Source organism: Protopterus annectens, chromosome 1.part2 (assembly GCF_019279795.1).
Source record: "Protopterus annectens isolate FY-2018-M chromosome 1.part2, PAN1.0, whole genome shotgun sequence".
In the NCBI taxonomy this organism is placed as follows: Eukaryota; Metazoa; Chordata; order Ceratodontiformes; family Protopteridae; genus Protopterus; species Protopterus annectens.
The window spans coordinates 967,176,410-967,202,364 of NC_056727.1; positions in this window are offsets into that span (position 1 = coordinate 967,176,410).

Below are 25,955 nucleotides of genomic sequence, written 5' to 3' on the forward strand. Positions count from 1 at the left end.
AAACCTTAAGGAAAATGTTCAGTGTAAACAAAAACCAGAAGACAAAATTACCCTGTACTTGTGAACGCCAAGGGAATTCTTGTATAGTCCACACTTGTAAATTCTCCACACTGAAATGGCTGCTGTAGACACAATCCAGGATAAAATCAGTTATGTTAGATGCTAAATAAATGTCCACAAAGAGGTCCTATGCGACAAAATATCCATATGAATCAAGTAGTAAAAAAAGATTTCTCAAAAAGCTTTATTGAACCAATACTGTGAAGCGCTTTTCGTCCCATTAATAGTGGGACTTCTTCAGACAAACAGATTCTGACAAAAAACAAGGTTTAAATACTGGTTTTGGCGCCAAAAAGGTGCCGTTGCTAGGTTACAGTTCTGTGCTTCAATTAGTTAAAGGTATAGTGTCCTAACAACTAATGAGGTGAATCTATGAATGAATTTAAAACAAAATCAACAAAACTTCAGAACCATTAAAAAGATTAAAAGCATCGCTAAGATGTCATTATTACAATATCTAAATAAATACTAAATATAAAACAAATATAAAAATATATAAGATATATATGGTAATACAAATCACATCTATATATTACTACATGTTTCAGACTAAGGAATGAGCAGTAACAAAAAAAACAGTATGTACAAAAGTTACTCAACTTGAGCACTGAATACATATATAGATAAATCACATCAAAGAATCAAGTGGTTACAAAAAAGAAAGCATGTTGTTGTGGGAAATTGCTATTGAAAGATGGTACAAAGTCACATTAGAGCTACAATAGTTTGGTCAGAATCCCACCTAAAACACATACCTAACTACAAAGTCTAACAAAAGTCATAAATATATGTTCAGGATATACAGTGACACCTGAACAAAGAACTATTAAATAGTGCAATTAATGTAGCCAGGTCATGTAGAAAGCATGTGTATTGTAATTGTAAAAGAAATATGGTAAAAATATATATGTTAACATGTAAACAATAAATTTAAAATCAAACAGCAACTAGTAAACCTATATAAGGGTAAAATGCAAGGTTACTAAGGACAAATTACTCCATAAGTGCACGGTAGTGTACAGAAATTCACTTCGAAAACAAAGCAAGCAACCCCCCCCCCACAAGAGTATACAACATAACAATGATATATATCAATGTCGTAGGCTTCTCAGTTTCAGTAATGGATATAATGTGATAGTCTCATTAAGGCCTGGGGGACATTGGCATGGCACCTAATCTGCCAAAAAAGTTCTAGTACTTCCAATAGGACTTCAAAGGGTCCTTCACGGCTGTCAGGTGATATGGTATCAATTGCTTTAAAGTTGAAATTATGGCTAGGGTTGTCAATAATATGTTTAGCAAGTGCATTTTCTGTTTTCTTTTTCTTAATTGCGTATAGGTGTTCGTAGACCCGTTCTCGTACTTTCCTGTCAGTTTTTCCTAAATAAAATGAAGGACAAGCCTGGCACTGTGCCAAGTAAATTACTTTAGTTGACAAGCAGTTAAATTTATATTTGAGGTCATATGTAATGTTCCTTACTGTGAATGTCTGCCCTGTAATCATATGTGCACAATAATTACACATATTGCACTGATGCATACCCACTCTCTGTGTTCCTAGTGACACATTGTTTTGTAATATCTGTTTCAAGTTTATCCCTTTTTTTCAGACAATCTTTGGCTTAGGTGGTAATTTTTTACTCAGAACACCATCGTTAGATATGATATTCCAATTTTTATTAATGATAAGAGAAATAAAGTTACTGTCTAAGCTATAGGGAGTAATAAAAGAAACATTAATATACATGGGTTCACTAGTACTTACAGGAATGGGTACTTGATTCAAAGCATTAAGAATCGGCATATAGGTACCTGTTTCTCTTTTTGATCCAACCTCAGACATAACTTCATCAATAAGGTGTTTAGGATAACCTCTCATGGTAAACATAGAACACAAAAGTCTACATTCATCATGAAAGTCATCGTTCTTTGATACCATTCGGGCTGCCCGTACGAATTGACCTTTTACAACAGACTTTTTCTGATAAGGGGGATGGCAGCTTGAATAGTGTAATAAAGTATTAGAATAGGTATCTTTCCTGTGTATGTTAGCATAGTAAACTTTGTTTTTAAGGTCCTTCCTTAAATCTACATCTAAATAATTAACCCTGTGTCTATTAAAGTTAGATGTAAAAGTTAGAAAGTTAGAACTAGAATTAAAAAATGATACTAATTCATGTGCTGTATCTTCATTCCCTTCGATTAGAATGAAAATATCATCTAAAAATCGTGTATAGTACCTGATCTTATTCGTAAGGTCATGATTTCTACTTGTTATATCCTGTTCCCTATAGGCCATGCCTAGATTTCTGTACACTACCGCGCACTTATGGAGTAATTTGTCCTTAGTAACCTTGTATTTTACCCTTATATAGGTTTACTAGTTGCTGTTTGATTTTAAATTTATTGTTTACATGTTAACATATATATTTTTACCATATTTCTTTTACAATTACAATACACATGCTTTCTACATAACCTGGCTACATTAATTGCACTATTTAATAGTTCTTTGTTCAGGTGTCACTGTATATCCTGAACATATATTTATGACTTTTGTTAGACTTTGTAGTTAGGTATGTGTTTTAGGTGGGATTCTGACCAGACTATTGTAGCTCTAATGTGACTTTGTACCATCTTTCAATAGCAATTTCCCTCAACAACATGCTTTCTTTTTTGTAACCACTCGATTCTTTGATGTGATTTATCTATATATGTATTCAGTGCTCAAGTTGAGTAACTTTTGTACATACTGTTTTTTTTGTTACTGCTCATTCCTTAGTCTGAAACATGTAGTAATATATAGATGTGATTTGTATTACCATATATATCTTATATATTTTTATATTTGTTTTATATTTAGTATTTATTTAGATACTGTAATAATGACATCTTAGCGATGCTTTTAATCTTTTTAATGGTTCTGAAGTTTTGTTGATTTTGTTTTAAATTCATTCATAGATTCACCTCATTAGTTGTTAGGACACTATACCTTTAACTAATTGAAGCACAGAACTGTAACCTAGCAACGGCACCTTTTTGGCACCAAAACCAGTATTTAAACCTTGGTTTTTGTCAGAATCTGTTTGTCTGAAGAAGTCCCACTATTAGTGAGACGAAAAGCGCTTCACAGTAGTGGTTCAATAAAGCTTTTGGAGAAATCTTTTTTACTACTTGATTCATATGGATATTTTGTCACATAGGACATCTTTGTGGACATTTATTTAGCATCTAACATAACTGATTTTATCCTGGATTCTGTCTACAGCAGCCATTTGAGTGTGGAGAATTTACAAGTGTAGACTATACAAGAATTCCCTTGGCGTTCACAAGTACATGGTAATTTTGTCTTCTGGTTTTTGTTTTCACTTGTTTGTTACTTTTTGTGTTTGAAAATGTTCAGTGTGTTATTCAGTGGAGGGTTAAATAAACTCTTCTTAAGGGGCAACTTACTAATGTTATTGGTAGTATCAGAATAAACATCATCACAGCCATCAGAGTCATTAGTCCACTTATGGCATTAATATTACTGGTTTCCCTGTATCCATGGCTCCTCATAGCAGCTCTTTGCTCACTTCTACAGTTACTCACCAACTGTCAATGGATGCTGTTTCCCGTGCAAGTGTTCAGCCTTCCAGTCCTTTGGTGCAATTTTCTAGCCCTTCAGTTCAGCACCCTGAGGCTTCTCACCAGCATGTTTCCACTGACATATTAGACCTGTTACCTTTATTGGATCCACCTACTTCCACTTCTACAGTTAACAATGTTTTTTATCCCAATACTCTTTGAGTTTAAACCCTGTACATCTGTCCCCCAAAAGAAGAGGAAGATCAAGCTCTCGGAAAGGGAGAGGCAGACAGTTAGACCCAGGGAGATGTTCTTTTCATATGATTCAGACATCCCCTGGGGTATCCCTGAAAAACTCCAATCTTCCATCTCTGAGGACCAACAGATCTCTCCCTCAAGGACATCCTATGCTGACAAGAAGAAACACAAGGAGAAACATAAAGATAATCTAATTTTTAACTCAATGGACTCTATTTCCAATGTGGATTGTGATTCAGTTTATTTGGTTTTGTCTCACATAATCAAGCACTGTCTTCTAATATTCATTCACAGAATTTCCCTACCAACAAATGAATGACCGAGTTTCTGCCTCCTCAGATGCCTCCAATCAAATGATGATTCAGTCACACACCCATGTTTTTACACCAAGTAGTTATAGTACAACAGCTAACTCGGGAAGTTCCCCATTTATGTCCAATCTAACACTATCTTCTAATCAATCCCATTTTTCAACCACTAGGAATGCAACATATAATGAGCCTTCTGTTAGTTCAGATATTGCTTTCACGAGTCATGATCTGACTGCACATTCTGCCATGCAGAACAAGGAATGGACTATGGGTTTTCCTATTCCAGTTAGTAGGGATTCTCAGCCTATTAAATATATCATTACCAAGAACTGGGATATTCCTACTAGTAGCCAAGAGGTAGCTAATATATTAGGAACTTCTGCGATTTTTTCTTATAAAAAAACTAGATCTCTCAGATTTTGTTTTGAAAATAGAGATTCTCCATTTTTATTGTCCCTATGGACACAGATAATGATAATAATGGTATGTTTAAATGCGGAACATGTGCTGCTTGTTCTTATATCTCTGAAGGCAGCTCATTCAAGTTTAAACATAATGATTTTACTGTGTCTTTTAATAAACATTTTAATTGTAAATCTAAGTTTGTGGTCTATACTGCCTACTGTGTTGCATACCCTTATTTTTATATAGGCAAGACTACCAGGATGCTATCTGCATGAATTAAGAAACACTGTGCAGCTATTCGGAATGGTGACTTACATAATGCTTTAGTTAAACACACCTTGGTCTGCACTAATTTTACACTTTTTAAGTTTATTATTATTTAGAAAATTGAACAGTTCTTTGGTGATGTAAATACTTTACTTGAAGTTAAGGAACTACTTTGGCATTTAAGACTTAAAGTGGATGCCACCCCAGAACTCAATGAGACTTTAAATATTAAATGTGTTTTGAAATGGCACCGCTGACTACTGTTTACAGTTCATTAGTTCATCCCACTGTCTTGTGTAAAAATCAGTTATTTCATTTCCATAGTAACTGAGTGTATCAGGGTTGATGTTTGGTCTCCATCATATTATTACAATATGTTTTTATTATCATTGCATTCCATTGGTTCTTTTCAAGTTAAGCACTACCTACTTGAAGTATAATTCTATGTGTTGTACTGCTAACTGTTATTCTGATGAAGTTTCTGGTCACTTATTAAAGAGACAAAAGTGCTAAGAACTGGCTCCTGTCCATTTTGTGATTCTGCCTTTTGTTTTTTTGCCTCATTAATATTTGAAGTTTTTATTAATATATTCAGCTTTCTGCAATTTTGGTCAAAGAGTTTGTTGTTATAATATATATATATATATATATATATATATATATATATATATATATATATACACACACACACAGACACACACACACACACACACACACACACACACACACACACACACACACACACACACACACACACACACACACATACACACACACCATGCATCCTACCATTGTGGGCTAGCACTTCTGCTGCAAATTTCAATGGTTGTCTAAATGGGATTCAGTGAAATGTATTTAAGCAATCCCATGTAGAACAAACTATATTCAGAATTTTGTACTGCGCCCCTAATATATCTATCTATCTATATGGGCAAATGAGGATACTCAATGATCACAAATCCAATCACAGAACCCAACACATCACTCTGCTGAATTGTTAGATGGTCATCATTCTCAATGCTGCTGTAGCCTTTAGACTATATGGGTTGTATGCTTCCCAGGATGCAGCAACCAGCTACCTTCACAAAGATGGCTCCTGCTCACTTCTTCACTCTGACTGCTGACAGGCCTGCCTCTGGGAGGAAATCAGCAGTCAGAGGGAAGCCAATTTCTGCACTTTCTTACCACTTCAACAGGAAGCAGCTGTGAGGCTTTAGGGAGCAGGAATTAGCCATCAAACTTCATTTCTGGAAGATAAGTCCCCACAGTAGAACTTCCACACAGAAATTGTTGACCTTTTAAGAAAAAGCTGTTATATTTTATTTAGTGACTAAAAGCGGTATTTTGCCTTTAAGAAACCCAATATTTTTCACAATATCAGCAGGTTCCTGTCAGGAAACTATTATTTATAGGTACATAGGTGTTTACTAGACTAACAACCACAAGGGCCTTTATAAGCCTAGCCATGCATCCCAAATCTGTGACACATTCTTGTACCCTTGATAAATGTAAGCAGGGGCTTGGGAGATGAAACATTTACAAGCAGGGGCCTGGGAGATGAAGTATTTAGAGGTTGCCTGTGTCCATTAGAGACATAGGTGCCATGCCAGGGATGAATTAATCTAAGGACTTATTACTTTTGATTTGGGGGATATTTTGTATTAAGCATGTACTGTATATGTAAACTTGTATTTATGTGAATTTAAGGACTGGGAAATTTGTAAATGGACAGAGAACTTTTTTAATTCTTTTATCCATGTGTACACTTTGTGACAACTTACCTGTTATTTTTTCTGTTAGGTCACATTAATGAAGGTGTTTATTTCTGACAGGATTTTGTTGTTTTATACTTACGATTTTTCAGACAAGGGACTCTTTGGGGAATTGTATGTTTGTGCTGCTTGTGAACACTTGTTTGAAAACTTACCTTATGACTGCCTCATTCCCGAGCTGCTTACCAGTATTCAGACATCTTCCTTGGAAGCAGCATAGATACTTACTCTGGTGCTGCTTTTTCTTCTCCTGATGTACATAAAAAAACAACATGATAAACAACCCTTGCTACTACTGGTGAATGAACCTGTAGTGACCAACTGATGTTCCTCAGACCTGATTTTCAGTTTAACCAGGGAAAGAGATCTCTTGACAGGGCTGTATTGCCATTCCCTACTCAGTCTTCTCCCAGGGTGTAACCCCAAATTAAAAACAACTTCATCTTCGAATTTCACTCAAATTCCCATGGTTGCCCACATCCTCAGGTGTTCTGAGTTCTGGTTGGCTCTTGGCTTCTGTATCTGAATATTGTTGTTGGGTTCTCTGATTGGTTTTGTGATCAGAAACTATGCTCACTGGCCCATTTTTTTCAGACATTTGAGTTGCTTAGTTCTTGAACTTAACTTTCTGTTTTTGGCACATCATAACAGATAGATAACACTCACACATTTCAATAGCTTTAAAATTGTTCAGTTTTTCTAAAACACATTTTCATCTGAAGACATGGTGTCTCTTTATAAGAATTATTATCTTACCTTAGCTAGGCAATTATTCCAGGATGTTAATCCTGGTGCTCCAAAATCCTTGCCTGTGGGTAATGTCAGTAAAGAAATTCTAGAGGAAAATTTGAGAGAGGATTCTAACATAATCAGAGACAGGTCTTCTTCTCCTGGAGATTCCTAAGTCCTTAATTTTGATTCTGAGGAAATCTGGTCCTCTGCACCTCCTTTGGAGGAATTTCCTTCCTCTCAGACTATTTTCAGGATGAGTGAGGTATTTTGTGGGAACAAGTGGACATTCCCCTTGAACTGGGCATATATTAAAATATGTTGCAAATGGATACACCTCATTTTACATTAATCCCTCCTATTTTACTTGACTTGGAAGGTGTATTTAATACTGCTTGTAATAACTCTGACTCAGCCTTCAGTCCCCCAAAAGGCAGACAGGCTGTATAAAGTACCTCAAGCTAATGTTTTTTTTTTTCATTTCAGATCAGATCCAGCTGCTATATCTACCTCTTTGCCAGCTGGAAACAGACTATTGGTCAATACCAATCCCTCCCCTCTGGACAAAGAATGCAAGGTATTGGACAGATTTGATAAGAGAATTTTCTCTTTTTCTACTTTGTCTTATAAAATTATTTACTGCAGGGCACATATAGTATCTGGGAGCTTATTCTGTTTTGTGCAGGCAGTTTGAGGGAATGCTGTGCCTCACTTCCTTCAGAGGAAAATTCCTTTCTGAATCTAGTACTTTCTCATCTTTCTAAATTATTTATGCATGCTTTGAAGAGTGTGTATGACTGATGATTGTGCAGCTATTGTATTTTGGACCACTGCTACTGCTACAACTTTGTGGAGATATGCTGAAGAACATAAACAAAAGTTTGCTGATGAACTGAATTCTGAATTTTTGAATTCTGTGTTAGATAACATGATTTTGTTTGGCCATTCTGCTACTCAGGTCTTCAAACAATTTATGAAAGAGGGAAGTTTATTTGTGGAATATCTAAGATTTTTCAAGACCCCCCTTTATAAATCACCTAAATCCTCTTTTCCTTTTAAAACACAAATCAAACAATATCTGCCAACTCAAGGTAATCAGGTAGCAAAAAAGAGATGGCAGGAGGAGAACCACAAGAAACAAGGATCTTTTCCAGTGAAGGGGCAGTCTTATACTAAAGGATAACTATGCCAGAATTATATTCCTATTCCCTTCCCTCTTGCCAATATCCCTCAAATTCTGCCCTGAAACTTGATCTTTGCACTCTCTTTTGGCAGCAGGTTGTTTCAGACTCGGGCACTAAAGTGGTTTTGAAGGGTTACAGTTGGAAATGGATTCAAATACCTCCCTTCAGGGTAATTCCTTTCCATCCTGCAAACCAAAGTGAGTTTTTTTCTCAGGTACTTCAACACTTACTTGCCCTAGGAGTCATAGGACCAGTGTTTTTAGATGAAAGGGGCAAAGGCTTCTATTCCAGAATGTTTCAGATACCAAAGAATGAGCTTTCATGGAGGCCAGTTCTACAGCTTTTCATTTTAGTCTGTATGTGAAAGTATCATCACATTCCCATTCCACAAGTTTCAAGAAATATCTCAGATTTTCTGTGTCTGGGTCATATTATCTGTTCTCTACATTACCTTTTGGTTATCTACAGCTCCAAAGTGTTTAAAAATGTCTTGCTCCAGTGATAGGTCATTGTAGACTGCAAGGCATTCACATATTTCCTTATTATACACCTTACATATATTTCCAGACCCTTTTTCCAGATGCCATGCATCTTTAACCCAGGTTTCATCTCTTCTTACCCACCTGGGATTCCAGAAAAATGTACAAAAACCTTTCTTGACTCTGTCACAAAGGATTGTGTTTCTGGATTGCCTTCTAGATACCTGGCAGCAAAAGGCTTATTTACACAGAAGAAGGTAAACTTTTATCTGGACACTTTCCTGAGCTTCTCTAATCAGTCTCAAACTTCTGCAAGAGAATGTCTTAGGATTCTAGGGGTCCATCCATGGTTTGTATGGCTTTTCACGGTTGATCTCACCAGATAACAAATGAGAAAAATTCACTGATCTATTTAAAAAAACACATCCCAACCTTTTTAATCCTTTGAAATTTTTGATTTCACTTTTGGGCTTTGTCAAAAAGGAATTGCACTGGTGGAGACAGCAGAGAGCTCTACATCCTGGTCTTACCTTTTTTTCTCAGATCCCAAGTCAGTCTGTAACTACAGATGCCTCAGATTTTGTTTTTGGAGTAGTTTTGATGGGGGTAAAGGTAAAAGGCCTATGGAACTTCTCAGACAGACCAAAGCACATTAATGTCAAAGAAATGTTGGCTGTGACCCATGTCTTAAAATCTCTTCTTCATCTATGTTCCACAGGACATTATCAGATGATTACAGAAGATACCACAGTGATGTGATACATAAACAAGCAGGGGGGCACCAGGTAATACCATCTATGCAGGTTGCCTACTTACATTCTGTCAGAGCAAAATATAGTGGTAGACAAGCTGACCAGGACCACATCAGAACTTCATGATTGGAAATGGAATGAGGGAGTCTTCCAGGAACTGAACTAGTTATGGGGAACACCTCAAATAGATTTGCTTGCCACCTTTCAAAACAGACAGCTGAATAAATTCTGCTCTTGGGTTTCTTACAAGCAAGACTGGAAAACAGATGAATTTTAATTCCTGTGGTCAGAAATGCCCCTTTATGCATTTCAACCCTTTCCACTGATACCCAAGGTAATTATGAAGATTCAGAGGAAGTCTCCAAAATTTATTGTGGTGCTCCCTTTTGCCCAGGCAATATTCAATCTCCCTTCTTATGGAATTATCTAAGGGCAATTACCGCAAGCTTCCTGACAGACCGGATCTACTCATACACAACAAGGGGAGTTTGATAAACCCCAGTCTCAAGCAACTTCAGCTAAATGCCTGTATGATTCAACTCATATAACTTTTGGGCACCTCTTTCATAAGGACTTGCAGCAGGTACTAAATGACGCATAAAAACTGCTACTAGAAAAATCATACATTAGCAAGTAGAAAAGATTTTCTGTTTAGCATCTAGCAATTAACCAGGGTCTTATCAGGGATTATGTACCACTAGGTTGGAAATATTTAGTGAGTTACTTTTCTCTGTCATGTGTTATCAAGGTACATCTTGTAGCCATTTTAGCAGGTCTGTTCATGCACCGCCACCTTTCTTCTCTGTTTTGGGTAAAACAGTTTTTGAATGTGGTTTTACATCTTAGGCCTCCTAGAAAACAAGTGGCTTATTTTTTGGGCTCTTAACTTCGCACAGGAAAAGTTAACTAGGTCTCCCTTTGAACCAGCTCATTGGGCAGATTTAAGGTTCATCACACTGAAGACTGCACTCCTTATGGCTCTGACATCTGCAAGAAGATATCTGATCTGCATGCTCCCAGGAGGGGTGAACCTTATCTGGTCTTCCATAGTGATAGTGTCTCATTAAAAATGTGCCCAAAGTTGTTTCAGAGTTTACATTGAATCAAGACATTAGTCTCCCTGTGTTTTATCCATATTCTCAGAATCAAGGAGGAAAGATTCTGCTTACTCTTGATATGCATATGCAGCTTGGGGAGCAATTTCAATGTGGGTGAAGGCGTAAGGTCTGTGGAACTCCTCAGACAGACCAACACACATAAATGTCAAAAGGATATTGGCTGTGATCCATGCCTTAAAATACCTTCATCATCTGTGGTCTCCAGGACCACAGCAGGAGATTGACAGAACTGTGTCTTTTAGAAAAGCTGCTCAGCTGTTTATTTCTTATGATGGGACTAAGAATAGCCACCATGTGTCATAGTCAGGCTATATCACAGTGGTTGACCTCAGCTATTTTCTGCTGTTATACCCATAATCATAAATCGGTTCTGGACAGTATCGGTTCTGGACAGTATCAAGGCACATGCTACTACAGCCTTGGCATGTACAATGTCATATTGTAAATGGGTGGACTCTAGAAGTGTTCTAGAGACAGCAAATTGGTCATCTGTCATACTTTTACAAAACATTTTAAAATGGGTTCCTTTTCCAGGTCCAGGACTGGCTTTGCATAGACCATTTCACAGGTGCTCCTAGAGCCTTATCCCCCTCCCATGTTTGATAGGTTTTGTTAGTCAAACCAAATAGCCAAATGGCCACTGCAGCAATGAAATGATGCAAATAGTAACGTTGTGTAAGTTGTATTTTCCATAACAGTAGATGCTCAAATTCCTCAGTGCTGCAGTAGCTACACCCCACCCCCACCCCCTACTTCTGTGTATAGTTAGTTTTCAATACATTTAGTTGTTACTGTTTAAATATTTTAGAGTAGGATGAGTATGCTTTTCTCTCTCTCTCTGTATAGGCCAGTAAGTCCCAAAGTTGTCTTCACTGTGACTGTTGATTTCCCTCCAAGGGGCTGACTAATCAGAAGTCAAAATGAAGGTGCGGGAGAGAGTCAGAGCTTTTGGAAGCTGGCCAGTTGTTGTATCCTGGACAAGATACAGCCTACATAGCCAAAAGGATACTGCAAAAGTGAGGGATTCAAACATCTGCTGTTAAGTGCAATATACTTTCATTGACAGAGTGAAAATTTTGGAAATTCTTCAGCAACTCTCTTTTTCAAAAGCTGGAGATGTCAAAAGGAGAAACATCAAGTGCATATGAGTAAAGTAATTATGGATTTGTGTTTTTAATACCCAAACTTTTGGATAAACTAAAATGTTAAAAATCAGAGGCGGGAGTATGTCTGTAAATACTTGTGGGTTGGGGTTACAGTAAGGTGTGGGTTAGGGTTACAGTAAGGGCTAGGGAAGAGGGTATATTTAGTTTTGTGTGTATTTGCTGCTGTATATGGTGTGTGTGTCTGAGTGTCTTGTGTAGTGGTAGTGTTAGGGAAAGGTTTTTTCTAAGGTAATGTGTGGGGTTTGGGTTAGGGGCAGGGTTAAGGTTTGGGTTAGCACACATTAGTAGTGGAGAATGGGGCAAAGCAAAGCCCCCACTGGACCACTCATATGTGAACCCCCCCCCCCCGCCCCCACATACACACAGACTTAAATATTCTAACTTCATGGTCACACCTACTTGAAGAATGGAGGAATGTCCATAACAAAGGAAACACTGCAATTGCACAATTAGGAACCACACCAAATGACTCCCAGAAATACACAACCATATAAAACATTAAAGCTAATGCAAATGCATGCACCATTAACACGACCTTCTCTATCTATGAAAGCATGTATCACCACTAACCATTATGTTTAACATAATTAATGTTTATGCAGATAACCATTTGACATTCATTTGACCATTTGACTGTTCAATATCTTTAAATATTACCCAGTGATATATGTATATGCTGTATATACATGGTCAGATTGACTCATGTTGATATGACATCCCAAACCCATGTAAAAATGAGATGAAGGGGGTTGATGATGATGAAAGTAACATGCATACATACATATAAACTTTCTGATGCTGTCCTTATTTATGGAGTTTTTTTCTTCTTACATAATAATTAGTGAATAACAGAAGTGGATAAATTTAACTAATTATCTCTTTCCAGTATGCAAACTAATGAGGTATTTACTTACAGCAAGTACATAAAATACAAGACAGAGATTACCTGAAACTCTAAAATGAAAAAGACTTAAATATGATAAAAAATAAGTAAATAAGTAAACTGACCTGTCTTTTTTGTCAGGGCCACATTAATGGGGTCTATATTACGTGATTGAATGATCACAATAGTGAATGCTCAAAGAGTGAAAATGCAGCACACTGAAGCTTTTTGTGGGATCACGGTACAGTTATGAGTGGAATATTTGCCATTTTCTCACTGTAGTGTGATCTTAGAGTTGGTATATATATTTAGTGGGTGGTGTGGGGGGTGCAGCCCTCCACAATAATGGTTTCAATGTGCTGCATTTTCACTCTTTAGTGTGTTCACTATTGTGATCATTTGGTCACGTAATATAGACCTGATTAATGAACATTTCAATCTAAACTCTGCAGATAATAAGACAAAGCTGGTTTTCACCTAAACTGCTTAGAGGCTTACCTTGCCCTAAATTAGAGGGAGGTGGAGTACATGTTTTTCCAGAGAAATGGTTTATACACCCGTCCTGCATTCCAGGTAAACCTGACTGCAACTCTTTCCATTGAGGAAGGAAGTCATGTATCCATTTTCATAAGCCAATATTTCAAAAACGGGGCAAGAGAAACAAATTGTGGGCATAACATATTCCACACACTGGTTACAATAAACAATAAATTGCAGTTTTTCAGCACATTATAATACTCCCTGTCTGCCAGCTCAAGATCATGACTGCTTCTTTGATAAACATATAACACTTCCTCAAAATGGAAAATATTTCTTTACTAGATGATTTAACTTATTCCTCCACTGATTGGGAAAGCCATGCCACAACCAAAAATCATGTAAAATAAAATCTACTGGACTTCATAAATATCAGAGGTGCCAGAACCTGTTGAAGGCCAGGAGGGCGGAGGGTGAGAGGGGCACTTAGTGATCTAAAAGGGCAGTTTTTTAAAACTATTTACTTCCATAACATAGGTTCACTTGGAGGACATTTTAAGCTTAGCCAATTGCCCTTTTGGTGCTTGAATTAACATTTCCTGATTGGTCTTACCTATCCCATGGCTGATAATTGTATATTAGCCCTAGTGAGAATAACTGTGATCATACCGTAGATAATTTGAGGGAGCCCATGTAAGGGATGAAGCATTTAGGAACTGCCTCTATCCATTAGTGGTACGAGTGGCAATCCTGGAATACATTTTCTATTACCCATCCTTAGATCCAAGTTGCATTTGAATATGGACAGGGATGAGCTTTGTTTTACTTGAAAGGATAGTCTGTTCTAAAACAGTGGTAGCCTCTATGATATATATCCATCTCTGCACAACATTCAGTTTAGATACCTGGACTGAGTACTTCTGATGCCATTTGACTTGCTGATGTTCAGTAGGTCCATCAGTATTAGTTCAGAGGATGCCTTGTATGCCAGACTCAGGTCACCTCTAAGCACTCTGTGGGATACTGAGCGTAGTGATAAATCTTTGAGGTGGTCCATGCAAGACCTATTGTTTAGGACTTGTATCCTTTTAGTAAGTTATCTCTGTGGGTTTTCCAATTGTTGCATGGGTCTGGACAGATACATGCCAAAGTGGGCATTATACAAAATGATTGACCTAATGAGAGCTTTGTAAAGGGGGGCTATAACATGTCTAGATCTAGTGGCAATCAATTTGTTTATAAGCTGTGTAATATAGAACTGCTTTCTTATGACTCTGGGCACATGTTGGTCAAAAGTTAGGTCACTCTACATATAGGTTCCCAAATGCCAAACAGCTGGGTCTTATTGTCAGTTTGGCAGTTCCTTGGAAGAAATGACTTCCCAAAGGATACGATAATGTATTTTTTGGAGTTAAGTTTTAATTCATGATTCTGGCACCAGTTATTGTTTGGGACAGACCTTCATGCATGATGGTTAAGTCATTTGGGGAGTCAATACCTGCTGCTAGCTTGCAGTTATCTCAAACTTAGTCAGCCAAAGCCCTTTGGTATTTCCTTTTACTTTTGAGATGTATATGCCAAACAGAAAAACTCTCAGAACTGAACTTTGGGGGACTCCATTGGTGACTGGTCTCTTTCTAGAGCTAACTTGCCCTATTTTGATCTCCTGCATCCTCTGAGCAGGTTGGCAATCCAGCTAATGATGCAAGTGTTTGCTCCTAGATTATTCATCTTTTGTATTATACCTAAATAGGGGACCATGTCAAAAGGCTTGGCCAGGTCAAGGTAATGTGGTGTGAACTGTTTTACCTTCATCCATTGCTTTGGTGACAAGAGTAAAGCTTAACATTTGCCCATGATTTTGAGCCTTTTACACTCTTTCTCCAGATTCTTGCCTTAAGAGGTTGAGAGATCAGAGCATATGTTTGACTGTCCCTGATTTTGTGTCATATTTGTGGTCTGTTCCTCATAACGTGTGATTTTCTGGCAAATTTATGAGGATTGCAAACTTAAATAATGATAAACACTTGAGATTCAGACTTCTAGACTTCATATCCTTCAGAAAATGCATGCTAATGCAAAACCTGTTATTCTAGCAACAAAGCATATAAGAACAACGTTATATTTAAAATCTGTCCCTGATTCTGGACCTTTAATCTTTGTCCCCACCTATTAAATTTTTGGCATTATCCATTGAGCTATGAGGTTTTGATGTTTAAATAAGAACTGTGAGTAAAAAGCTCTTTACCACTTTCAAGCTCGACCTGTTGCATCTTTTTTCATTTGTTCAATTAAATAAAAAAGTGCAACAAAAACTGGGCAACTTGAAAAATAACAATAATAATAAATAACCTAACTGAAGGCTTAAAGTCAGGCAAGAAGCTTAAATAACTTTTTATAAGCAGAATAAAAATCACAGTATTTTTTATTGTTCTTTTAAATAAATTAATGTTTCTGGCATGAGTTTAAAAAATTAACAAAACTGGGTCCAACTTGCATTAATGAAAAAAATGGGGTAAAGCAAGGCAGAAACTGCGTTAACTTCTGAAATCACATTAACAGCAAAGTTATTCCAGTTCTTGCCTGCATTAAGTCTTATTTTATCATCATCAGCATCATCATTTTTACTGTTGTTACTTCATAAATGACTGCCCTGAATGTAGCTCGGTGGGCAGCTGCCACTTCAGTTGAGGTCCACAGTCCACAGAACTGCACTGACATGTTCAACAATATGACTGTCATTAATTATTAAATAACAGTGAGAACTATAAACTGTCAGAAGTTGGAATGAAGCATCGAAGTGTCAGTTGTAAAAAATAATAAGCACTTTCTTTCCTTTATTGTCAAACACAGAAAGAAAGTGCTTATTATTTTTTTACAGCTGAGACTTTGTTGTTTCATTCCAACTTCTGATCATTTACAGTAAATAGTGCAAATTACCAGAGCTGGATCATGGTTAAATGGGGCGCTAGACAGGGTAATAGAGTGGGCTTAACAGAGCAGCCCCTCCTGCAGCAACCCTGTACTGCTACAGCAGCAGTCCCCTCCCCAGCCACTCCAGTGTTCCATTACTTGGCTAGTTTTCCTCATTTACCATAAACACTGTTCAAACCTATCAGTGTGCATACTGTTTTCTTATTTACTTCTACAATGATTACAGAAATTGAAATAAAATAGCACAAACACTGATAGTCATTTGCTAAACAAATACAGTCTCACAATGAAAATAGTCTTAGCATGAGCAGTAAACTTCTCACCCCTTGAAACTCACATTCATTGAAACTGCATGAAAACCCACATTCATATTGCATCTGGCCAGTAGAGGACTAAGCTTGCTTCTGGGCTGTTTTCAAACCATAGGCTACTTACACATTTTTATGGCCATGCCTACACGTATGCGTTCTTTGATTCACCTTCCTGACTGTATTAAATTATATTCCTTGTATAATACAGCACCACTTGTTAGAATGTGTTTTAAAATTGTAGTATTGAACAGTCTTCTGTTAAGCAATGAGACAAAATGTATGAACCAATAATGGCAAAACTACCCATTTCAGAAAATTTCAATCATAAAAGGCCACTCAAACTTTTATTATTACAATCCACCAATATCAGTAAATATGTAAAATCTCTGCAGAAGTAAAAGTCATCTAAATAATTCCACATTACAGGGATCTGTAACTAATGAAGAGGTTGCTGCTAGCAAACAACTTTATATTTCATTGTTTCATCTACAAATAAAGTGCCTGTTGCCCTTGAAGAATAAATTGACTATGCTACATTAAAAAATGATAACCTAGTAATATTGCAATAGGTAATGGATGGCAAACTCATAACAGGTTCATAGTTACAAGGTAACACCTCCAAAGGAGGACATTCACAGGATTGCACCATCCACTCCCTTTAAAACACAATACAGTACAGAATCAGCAATCCATCTACATACTGTGGGAGTAGAACCCACAGCCTTCTGCATCAAGATGCAAGTATATTATCTGTTGTGCTACTAACAATGCAAGCAGACTTGGCATAAGCAGCACTAAACTTCTCTTCCCCTGAAGCTCTCAGCTCCTTGTAAAAGCCACTTGCAGGCAGCAAGATAAAAGTACAGTTGTGTACACTTACCATAAATGTAGATGTTAGAGTGTATTAACTGTTGCAGTCATCACACTTGGGTTATCTGCCTACAGGTAGCCGTCAGTTGGCCAGAATACCAGAGTCTTGGGACTTCTGCATCAGATGCAGTTGCCTCTTCCATGACGTCAGGGATATAAAACATGCAGCCGATGCCATTACATCACTTTTTCTTGCCCCAGATGTCAGGAGCCCCCATAATAGGAAGCAATTACATGATGTGGAACACCTCCAGTAAAAAGTAAATACCACAGCTATGAGATATGGCCAAAAAGAGGATAGGCAGAAAGTCTAGAAAAGTCAGGGGGCTGGAGGCAGGGTAACCAGGACTGCAACAGTGAATACATTCAAACATATACATTTATGTAAGTGTACACAACTGTACTATGTTCTTCGTGTTTCACTGTTGCAGTCATGACACTTGGGTTGATTCCCAAAGCTGAGTAAGGGTAGAGGCAGTCAAGATATTTTAGGGCTGATTAGCAGGCCTTGTAAGACTGCTGTGGTAAATCCGGTTCTGGATTTATAAAGGACAGGTAAGTGGCAATGCTTGGTGAAGGTGTGTACATAAATGCCAGGTTACAGCTTCCAGAATGATCAGCCTATCTGTCCCTGGAGGAGTGGTCTCAGCCCTGAAACTAGTAGCTTATTGACCGTTTTGGGTCAATTCCTATCTCTTTCAGTTTCCCTGCTTTAAAACCCACATTTGCGCAGTTTTTGTGCCAGTATACAACTCTGCACAACCCCTTGTGGTGTCCTGCAGAGTGATACAGGCAACAGAGAGACCCAAGAGAGACTTTTCCAGATTTAAGTATATGTTTCTCTGTTTTTTTTTTTGCTCCGACTGCCTTTTCCCATCTAAAAAGTGAATTTCTAACTGATCTGTGCTTTAAAAAGTTTAAATTGCATTTACCTTCTGCTTTTTACAGTTTTTGCACTTGTTTTATATCAATTTAAGTCATTTTTGTATTGTATAACTATTGTAGGCTACACACTAAAGTGTGCTAGCCTGTTTATAGCATTTACAGTGTTTTCTGCTGTTTCCTGAAAAAAAAATATTATCTTTTCCTGCCTTTGCTGAACTAGATTAGTCCAGATTTCAGGTTTTGCTGAATTCTGGACTGTGGTATAGTTTCCTGTGTTGCCTATATCCTTGCTTGGATAGGAGGAAGCTTCTCTGTTCACCAGTGAGAGTGGGGAGCTTTGAGCAGCCTATCTGTCCCTGGAGGAGTGGTCTCAGCCCTGAAACTAGTAGCTTATTGGCCATTTTGGGTCAATTCCTATCTCTTTCAGTTTCCCTGCTTTAAAACCTGCATTTGCGTGGTTTTGCACCAGTATACAACTCTGCACAGCTCCTCGTGGTGTCCTGCAGAGTGATACAGGCAACAGAGAGACCCAAGAGAGACTTTTCCAGATTTAAGTATTTTTTTTCTCTGTTTTTTTGCTCCGACTGCCTTTTCCTACCTAAAAAGTGAATTTCTAACTGATCTGTGCTTTAAAAAGTTTAAATTGCATTTACCTTCTGCTTTTTACAGTTTTTGCACTTGTTTTATATCAATTTGTCGTTTTTGTATTGTATAACTGTTGTAGTCTACACACTAAAGTACGCTAGCCTGTTTATAGCATTTAGAGTGTTTTCTGTGTGTTTTTCTGCTGTTTCCTGAAAAAAAACAAAAACAAAAAACAAAAAAAATATTCTCTTTTCCTGCCTTTGCTGAACTAGATTAATCCAGATTTCAGGTTTTGCTGAATTCCAGACTGTGGTATAGTTTCCTGTGTTGCCCATATCCTTACTTGGATAGGAGGAAGCTTCTCTGTTCACCAGTGAGAGTGGGAAGCTTTGAGCAGCCTATCTGTCCCTGGAGGAGTGGTCTCGGCCCTGAAACTACTAGCTTATTGGCTGTTTTGGGTCAATTCCTATCTCTTTCAGTTTCCCTGCTTTAAAACCTGCATTTGCACGGTTTTGCATGATTTTGCACATAGCACAGCATCGGGCAGCGCCGCTTAAACGGGTTTAAACTATTCCCGGCTCCACAAAGTCTTCTCTTCACTTTTTCCCTTAGAACTGTTCTAAATATCAAAGTAAGCACTCTATTTTCATTCTAAAGCCCTGCAGTTGCTCGTATAAATGATCTTATAAGTAAGCACTAATAATCTAAAGCACTACACACTCTAATACTCCCTTTAAGTACTTGGCTCCCTATTGGTCCTTTTTGATCAGTCAAAAAGTAGTTCCTTATACTATTCTGGCATGTCCAAAAGTCACTTTCGGGTTTACTCTCCAGTCCAGCTGGTTTATCTGCGAATCTTGAGGCAATGTTACAACTGCCTTATGTACACAGACCACCCTCTCCTCCTCCCACAAGCTCAAATATATGTGAGAGATGCAACTATATAGCCAAACTGGAGGCTGAGCTCTCTCAACCCAGTACTGGCGCAGTCAGTCAGGAGGAGAAGGTAACCACACACACACCACAAATCCAGTCTCACATAGACCTATCGCAACAGCAAACCAAACACATAAACACACAAAAACATACTCGGAGGCTCTAAATAAAAATCTGTCCAAGCAGCAGAGACTTCCAAAGCAGACATCCAAGCAATCGCTACCCCACAACAATACCCACGTATCACATAGTTCACAAAGTCAGTGTGCCACACAGTCACAGCCCTTAAGACTAAACAACACACCTAATACACTTGTAATAGGTGACTCTGTTGTCAGACACACTGACGTCCCACTCACCAGGCTGAACAAGGAGAAGGTCACTGAAAGCTGCCTGTCAGGTGCCAGGATCCGCCACATAACACAAGTACTCAGGTCACTCCAAAGCAAGTACAAATATGACTCCGTCATTGTCCATGCTGGTGTGAATGACCTGAGATGTACCTCCCTGGACTACATGAAAAGAGACATAGAGGAGCTCTCTGATCATGTAGCCCAGGCCGGTATGACCCTGACCTTGAGTAGCATCTTTCCCTCACCAAGAATGATGCCACGGTATAAAGACAAAATTATCAATTTTAACAGTTGGCTAAAGTATTGGTGTCATTCAAAGGGGATCCAGTGTCTGTCAGCCTGGGATGACATGCTCGACAAGCCACGTTGCTTTGCTAGGGACGGCTTGCACCTGTCACCCCTGGGCTTTCGAATACTGGCTAAGGCTCTTCCCACCCCCATAGTGCCTTTTTTCAGGTAAGGCTCAAAAGACAAACCCACCTCCATAGACAACACAAGGAAAGAGAAACTAAGGGTAATGCTGCTCAACGCCAGAAGTCTAAACCTCAAGATGCATGCAGTCAAGGCTCTCCTCAGTATGGAGAATATCGATATCTGTACAGTAGCAGAAACCTGGTTCAAGGCTCCCAAGAGCACCCCAGCACTACCAGGTTATACCTCATACCATGCTTTTCGGCCCCAAAACTCGGACCGAACCACAAAAGGAGGGGGAGTATCCATATTCATCAAAGATACCCACACCTCCAGGTTAGTGGCACTGCACGAAGCATCGGAGACCATCCATGTGCAACTAACAGTGGGCAAAACTGCCTTTCAGTTTGTAGCCTGCTACAGACCACCCTCCCAAACTCAGGAACCCCACTCGGCTTTCCTGAGAACACTGGAGAATATGAAGGTCTCTCCAAACACTATTATATTGGGTGACTTCAACTACCCAAACATAGACTGGAAGCACTACTCAAGCCCCAACACCCTCGCCCAATGGTTCGTAGAATTTATAAACTCAAATGCTATGGAACAACTGGTCACCACTCCCACAAGAGGGGAAAACATATTGGACCTGATCATCACCAACATGGGGACTCTATGTTCCATACCAGAGGTATAACCCTCATTGGTAAGATCTGACCATAAATTAATCTCACTGGACATCCATATCCCGTCCCCAGCCAAGGAAACCATGGTGAAGAACTTCTCAAAAGCAAACTTCACACTTCTCAAAACTGAGGTGGAATCCTACAAAGCCCCTGGGCCAGTGGAAAATATGGCCCAAACTGCAGAATCCTTTACAAATGCATTCTATGGACACCTACAGGAATGCATGGATCGTGCTATCCCAAATAAAACCAAGACTCACTCCTCCAAAGGCAGGAGACCTGTCTGGTGGACCCAAGCCATAAATAAGCTATACAACAGAAGGAGGAAGCTACTACATGATAGAGCAAAATCCCAAAAAGAGAAGGCATCTCTTATCAGTACTAGCAAGAAACTGCGATCCCTCATTGGTAGTTCCAAGATGGCCGCCAGCTAGACTACTCCCTATTCACTGTGCTCCTCTCTGCTATGCAATTACCGGCTATTTTTTACAACTTTTAAGCGAAGTTTTTCCACAGTTCTTTCTACAGAAATTATCTCTGAGACTATTCCTTCATATTAAGATTATTTATTTTTGGAAAAAGTTCAATTTTTCAATTTTTTTACTTCAGAACAATTTTGGCCTCAACAGTCTTTGGACACGTGCACTCTAGAAGCTCATCTCTGTGGCAGATATCCTGTTTTCACACCTCTATCCTGGGCATGGCTGGCAACTCTGACACCATGGATACGCAGACAACCAAGGCCAAATTCTCCTCTATGCTTTCTCCAGAGAAAGATACTGGATCTAAAAGATTAAGAACCACCAAACAATCTTCTGAGAACATTAAAGTAAGTACTAAAGATAAAAATGATTCTAACTTCCATTTAGATGACTTGAAGATGGCACTACAACCTATTCAAAGTGCTATTCAGAGTTTTTCAGTCCAATTCACTGATTTTGGTAAAACTCTAAAACAGATTAATGAAAGAATGGACTTAATTGAAAACAAAAATATAGCTATGGAAATAAAAGTAGATTCAGTTGAAAGAGATCTAAAATCCAAAGACACTCTCATTGCTGAAATTCAAGCTAAATTACTGGACTTAGAGGCAAGGAGCCGTAGAAACAATATAATAATTAGAGGATTACCAGAGTCTTATGAAAATCAAAACCTAGTTTCAGTGACTAAACAAATATTTGAGGCATTACTTAATTGTGAGACAACTTCAAATACATTAACTATAGAAAGAGAGCACAGAGCCGTGCGTGCCAGACAAGATACCATTTCACCTCGGATTATCTACACAAGATTACTTAACTTTCAAGACACTCAACGTATTTTAGAAGCTGCAAAAAGCAAAAAACATCTTATATGGAATATGCATAAGTTGACCTTTTCACAGGATTTACCTCCACAAATAAAAATGAACAGACAAAAACTTTCACCTTATTATGCAGATCTGATAAAAAGAGGGATAAAGTTCCGTATGCGCTACCCAAGCACTCTCTCTTTCAGTCATAATGATAGAAGATTTATGGTTACTGACCCACAGGAAGCTAAAGACACCTTCCTAAATGTATTTAAGACTCTTCCTGAATCTGTCACATAATAATAACTCTTCTAACTAAAGTGAGTACATTTACTGTTCAGTTAACGAACATACATTTATTAATATCTAATTTTTATTCAAAATGAACTTATGACAAGCTTTACTAGGAGAAAATTCAATTTGGACTTATGAGTTGTAATACATCTGTTTAATGGTGTTTAGCGTTGGCACTAACAAACTATTACTATTTCAATATATCAGGCTTTTACAGTATCTGTCAGGCACCAGATCATAAGGTTTTTGATGTGGCATTGTTTTCAACAACAAAATATACTATAACTGAATGGAGGGAAAGCTTCCAGGTTCTCGAGCCATTACAGCGTTTCTAACCTCGACAGATTTCCTTTATTTCACCTCTGGATCAGGCACGCATCTTTTCTGTACATGTACAGCTTTACGATGACGTCAAGTTCCTGAAAAGAACTAAGGCTCATTTTGCATATGTCTTCCTGGTTTCCTGAAGTCGCGTTGTTATAGGTGCAGCAGGTATTCAGTTTCGGAGACTGTATTTTTTTTCCATAACAGTTGTATCTGTGCATGTAAGTAACTCTACCAACTCATGATGGGTCGGTAACTTTGCGTACAGTATGAAGCCTGACAAGTGCTCATGGTAGTGCTTGCGTAAGTGCGGAGGTTGTGATGCCTCTGAATCTGCAATCCTGACTTAGACCTCATTTGTTTTAGTGAGTACGGCTTTTTATAAGCCGAGAGGTCTTTAAATTAACAACTAACAGTTACACTTTGATAACATTTAAAACACGTACATAATATAGTGTTTTATTATGGTTTCCTTGAAACCACTTTGCCGAGTGATGTTAGGTTTTGCCAGAAAGTCAAATTGATGATAACTTTACGTTGTCTTGTACACAAATGTACTGAAATTCTGGCTAATTGGTTAGTGCTGGTTGAGACTGCTGAACTGGAAAAAGTACATAGCCATCTTCTGGGATTTTGCTACATGTTATTCAAAGTGATGTTTGTAGTCACCCTGCAGATGCTGACAAGGCTAGGCACCAGTTCATACATGCTTATTATTGGTCCTTTATGAATAGTAATGTTGAGTGACTGCTCTTTGTATAATAGTCTATGGAGAGACTTATGTGGTTTTCTGCTTTTCCATTTCATGCCTACAATTGTATATTTGGGCATGTTTAATACTTCGTATAATTTTGTTTAACTATATTAGATTAGATATTGTGTAGCATGATTGTCAAGGATAATGTGAGGCTCCTAGTAAACATTTTGGTGAGCATGTTATATAGATCTAAAATGAATGCTTACTTTATATCAACATGCCACATATATTTCTCTTGTATATTTAAATTAACATGTTAGATAAAATATTATTATGTTTAATTAAGGGTAGGAGTCATGTGATCTAGTATTGATGGGTGACTTTACATTAGATTTGTTGGTGTCCTCATTATTAACAGACATTATACATATTTGAGTCCCACAAATTAGTTTAGATAAATATATTGATGAATAGTTAGAGTCATACTTTTTAAATAGTTTTTTGTTATAAAGCATTATATCTCACATTTAAATGTGAATGCTTTATATTTTTTCTAATTTTTAATTTATATGGTTTGAGACTTTCTGTTACACTGATACACATGCAATAATGAATATAAGTATCTAGATATATTGGGTTCTACTAATTTTATTTCAGTCTCACTAATATTCTCCTTTACAAATTCTTTTTATAATATTAGATTAACAATATTATTTATTTTAACACAATCAGTTTTAGTTTTTACAGGAACACACGATTGCTCAGTGGAGTGGGGAGTGTATATGTCGGACATCTTGTTTTATGATAGTTGTGTAAATATGTTTAGTTTTGTTAACTGTGGTATAGTCCTTTTTAGGACTCTACTTAAATTTTTTTCTTACATTATGATGTTATTGGTAACCAAGTACATATGTCCCTTATTTAGATATCTGTATCTTCCTTCTTTAGATAGGATAAGGTGGGTAGGCACTGGGGTAGGGAAGAAGGAAGTGTGTAAGATTAAAGTCAATTTTGTCCCGATATATACCTTTTTTCAGAGTAAATGTATTACTAAGACTAGGCTATGTTTTTTCTTAGCTTTTACCATTTCTTTATATATAAATAATTTACTTTCACACATTTCTATTAACAGTCCTTTAATAATTACATGACAAATTTATTAATAATTGATTCCTGGAATATAAGAGGGATCCAAAATAAAGCCAAAAAATCTTTATTGTTTCATTTAATATATAAATCACAAGCCAATATATCCTTCCTTCAAGAAACACATATTCCCGGAGAAGACTGGTACAAAGGAAAAAATACAAAATGGATCAAAAAAATAATAGCTTCAGGGGACTCTTCTAGTTTCAGGGGGGTGGCTATCATAATTAAACAAAAATTTCAAGGGATTATTGTTGAAGAAAAATATGACAATGAGGGTAGATGGTGCTTTTTTACTTCTACTATACATAATCTTGATAAACCACTTCTGGTATTGAATCTGTACGGTCCTTGTAGTCATCAACATTTTTTTATTTTACAGATATATAATATATTCTCTTCATATAAAGATCACTATATTATGGTAGGGGGGGACTGGAACGCTGTAATGAACCCAGATATTGATCGCACTAGTTGTTCCTCTTATTATAATCAACAAGCAACTCTTGCTCTTGAAGATTTAATATTGGACTATAACCTCTTAGACCCTTTACAACTTACTAAATACTCTAATAAAAAAGATATATATACTTATTATTCAAAATGCTATAATGCATGGTCAAGGTTGGATTTTTTTCTTATATCTAATTCTCTTTCACAATTTTTTTTAGACTTTAATATTGAACCCAGATTTCTTTTTGATCACTCTAGAATTTTATTAAAATTAAATATAGATTATAACTTTGGGCATGTATCCAAACAAAACAGCTGGACAATGAATAACAACGTGCTCTCAAATAAAGA